Source organism: Anguilla anguilla, chromosome 5, assembly GCF_013347855.1.
Source record: "Anguilla anguilla isolate fAngAng1 chromosome 5, fAngAng1.pri, whole genome shotgun sequence".
In the NCBI taxonomy this organism is placed as follows: Eukaryota; Metazoa; Chordata; class Actinopteri; order Anguilliformes; family Anguillidae; genus Anguilla; species Anguilla anguilla.
The window spans coordinates 31,672,030-31,676,154 of NC_049205.1; the positions used below are offsets into that span (position 1 = coordinate 31,672,030).

A 4,125-nucleotide genomic window follows, 5' to 3' on the forward strand; every position below is an offset into this window, starting at 1 on the left:
TCATCGTTTTACATAGTAGCCTAACACAAACAATAAAAATTAACAGATTTGTCTTTTTTTTTTTTAAATTAATGATTCGTTGATCGACAAACATGTTGTGTCAGTTTGAATTTGGTGTATCAAATTGGGGCCACTTGACAGCAAATTCCCAGGCTGCTTTTTGTTGCCAGTCCACCCCTGCTACTAACTAATATTTTAGTGGCTAGTACGTTAGCTAAAATTAGCTAACCTATTGAAAATTCAGTTCCAGTTATTAAGTTTGTGCATGCTTTAATGTGACCAGATTTCATAGATTAAAATCGGGGTTTTTTTTCACATGACTTACATATGTTATAACGTCTCCCATTTCAGTTGTTTTATCTGCCACAGTTGAGTGACGTTTTTGCAGCCCAAAATCTAAGCTAACGTGTAGTGTAATCGGTAACGTTAGTGTAGCTAACGTGTCAGGACGAACATAAGCGTGGAACAGCTAATGTTAACCAATTGAGGATTGAGTTTTTTGAGAGTTCTACTAATCAGTGTTCTAATTAGAATCAAGTAGAATGTCATGGGATATTCTAGAATGAATGGGAAAGTGTGACAGTAGTAACGTTACTTCTCAAATCATGGTCTGGTCACTTTAGCATGCTTGCTTCTCTCATCCCCAATCAGGCTGTATTAATAACATGGTAATAGTTGTTACGGTAGTTTTTTTCCCCCAATATCTGTGAACAAAACCAATTCTAATATCAGGTGCTGTGTACTGTTAGCGAACTTTAATTAGCGTAACTTAGCTAGCCAGAAATCTTACTAGCCAGACTAATCGAGGCTGAAGTGCTGCAAATATGATGCTAACTTCAGCCATTAAACATTAGCTATAATCCACGTGATTCAAACGTGTGGAGTTTTCGGCACATTTTTTTTCTTTCAATAATTAATGTTGACATCTTTGTCTACTGACGATTTATTTTCCTTGCTTGTGTTAACCTTACATTTTAAATATATAACATTTTGGTCTCCAAGTAACGTTAATGAGATTCTGAATATTGTTCTTCATGCATGCTATGTAGTTTAAAACTTCAAAGTTATTTTCTTATTTAATTAAGTTAAGAAGCACATTGTCTGGAGAGCCTTGGGAGCCTGGAGAACCTGGGGAGCCTGGAGAGCCAGCCCAGACCCCTCACCATGCGCAACAAAGGTATACACACGCACTCTCTCTCTCTAGTCACAAGTTACCGCATGCGTGCGTGTATTTTTCATCAGACTATTAACAATGCTTCATTGTCACTTTTGTTCACATTACTGTGATACCACATTGGCCTTAATTCAGCATAGTAAGATTCATTGTCTTATTTCCAATTTTTATTTTAAATGTGGATTTCCTTATTGTCGCTGTTCCTTCAAAAAATTCATAGCTTTCAAAACACACCTATATAGAGACCACTCTATATAGGTGTAGGTACACTACTACTCTATATAGGTGTAGGTACACTACTCTATATAGTGTGTACTAAAGTGAGGTCTGTAGATCAGTATAGATTTGTGTGTGACAGCTTAGTTTGTCATGTTGACTTCTGCCACGGTTGGTGTGAAGATTTAAGAAGCCTTTTCTCTCACCTAAAGGCTCACATTAAGGAGGGTACAGCAATATCTTGTCCTTTTAGACATTGTGAAAAGAGATTATCAGTAATTTCTACATTTACATCACATTCAGCTGTTGATGGCACATTTCAAGGAGAAGACTGACGCCCTCATCCTTCAAACTGAGGCAAGTAAACATATATTTTAAAATAAGAACTTTTCATGGTTTTCCTACTGACCACCTTAGATTCCATTGATGGTCGTTGTAAACGGATAGGGTGTGAGGTGCTCATTGCCATCCTCATTCACATGTTGGTTGTAGGATCATGTACATTGATCTTGAGTACAATACATTAATGATTATGTTTTGGTTGTTGTCTCCAGGAGACTGCCACAGCAGCTGATGTGGAAGAATCCCTGGCCTTCCAGAAAGCCCTCGACTGATAATACTTGGTATGTATTGGTATTGTATTAAAAATGTGTTGACTACTAGAAAAAGACCCACACATTGATACAAATCCAATAATCAGCCTGCGATTCTCTTTGCCACAAATAAATAAAAAAATGCAGTACTGTGCAAAAGTCATAGCAGGATGTCCACCGGTCCTTAAAAAGTCTGAAAATGTCTTAAATTCAATTTTACATACAACAAAATTTTATTAGGCCTTAAAAGTCATTAAATTGTCTTAAATTTGAATTTATGAGGTCTTAATTTCAACATAAACATTTTTTATGATTTTATTCATTCATTCATTCATTTATTCATTGATTTTATTTTCATTACTTTATTTTCAGTGTTATTTGTGTTATTTGTTGACTGAGATTCCCTTTCAATATCTGGATATGTTTTAGGTGAGAAGCTGAGTGAACAATGCTGGATGGTCACCATTGAGCCCCAGGTAGTGTTTCAAGGGGTCCAGCCAACCTTTCTCCCTGGACTTGCAGCACTTTTGGCATGCTAATACAATTTCAACCTTCAGTACCAGGAAGAGGCTGCTTGTACCCTTGAGTACATTCAGAGGTAAAAAAAAAAAAGAGTACTTCCTCCCGTACTTTTGTCTTTTAAGCCAGAACACCCAGTCATAACATTCCAGGTTTTATGATCGAGCGTTTAAAAAAAAGAGATGGCCTGCATTGTTTTTAATTTGGGTGTCCTTCTCAGCAGTGTGTGTCGGTCTACATGTCTCACATTGATTCTATTTCAGAGTGTTATCATGCTGGTTCCTATGCTGATTAACAAATTGAATGCAGACTTGTGCAACATTGCCAAAACAAGGTGTAAGTCCCTTCACCGACAGAGTTTGAGTTTTTCAAAAGGGATTTGTCAGGAGCTGTAAAAGCACTACCACAGTCTTTAACTTACATATTGATTGGCAGGTTAGAATTGATAATTGCAGTTTATTCTATATGAAGGAGGAAATAGTATATTCTAATAGTCTGCCAATGAGGGAAAAGATTTACCCGGACGCTGTGATCTGCTCCCAAACTTTAGTACTATACTTTGCCAGGCATGCAGAACCCATATGATAGTGAGTATATCTATAGCCTCGCCCATGACTAGACAAGAGGCGGATCTTAAGAAAGAAAGATGCTTGTCATTGATAAAGCATTTATATTTTTAAAAAGACATTGGGCCTAAGACTAATCATGTTTCATGTGCATGGTTTAGTTGATATTTATATTAGATTAACCCTCTGGTGTTTTCCAGGAGTTTCCTTGGGATCAATCCCAAAAAAGGATCAAAGTCCTGCCAAGGGAAGATGGTCAGCAAAAAGACAGGACAAGTCGTGCAGAAGAAGTCCACCTCTGTCAACCCACATGTCTGCACATTGCTTCGGAGGCTGACTGAGTTTGAATGGGACTTTGTGTAATGTGAGTGGGCTCAACAGACGTCTGTATGTTGCAGCCAAAAGACAGAACTGCCACTAGAGATGGTAAAACAGTATCAATTTTTTCTTTGTCAATTTCACAATGTTTTCCATGTAACTCTTATCGTTTTTCATTTCAGTCATTTTGCTTATTGTTTTTTGCAGATGTGTTATCGTTTAGCGGTTAACCGTTAAAAAGTACTTTTTACTTTTTTACTTATACTTTTGACTGGATAATATTGACATGAAAATATATACTTTAGCTTTCATTTTATACCTCATTTGATATGGTATTATGATTTTGAATTTTGAGTCATCATATCCTGTTTTATGTGGAAATGCCCATAAGTTACCCGCCTCTGTATTTTTGTTTGAGGTGCTGTTATCAGAAAACATTTACGTTTATTTGCTTTAGAGCAATGTACAGCAAGTTTCTGTCTGTCTGAAATAAACTTTCCTTTGACATTCAAATTTGTTTCCACAGACTTATTTTCATTGATCTGCTTTCAATAGTTCACAGTGAATTTGTAGCACAGGTTGGGGGATCTTCAGTGCTATCAACTGCTGGCAAAACAATTAGAGCAAGTTTTAGAAATACATTAGCTTACTGCCTGATGTACAGTAGTATTCTGTAAATAATTACAGTAAGAGCATGTTGAATTTCCAGTAACCTACTGGTAACGATGCCTGAAAAATA

The 4,125-nt window shown here is 36.6% G+C and overlaps 1 long non-coding RNA gene across 1 annotated transcript; it reads left to right on the top strand.

The window, feature by feature from the left end:
- The first annotated feature begins 1,942 nt into the window (after nucleotides 1-1,942).
- On the top strand, nucleotides 1,943-3,879 carry LOC118226714. Its single transcript, XR_004765090.1, has 3 exons — nucleotides 1,943-2,013; nucleotides 2,413-2,581; nucleotides 3,269-3,879. It is a non-coding gene; the product is annotated as an uncharacterized LOC118226714 (long non-coding RNA).
- Nucleotides 3,880-4,125: the final 246 nt, after the last annotated feature.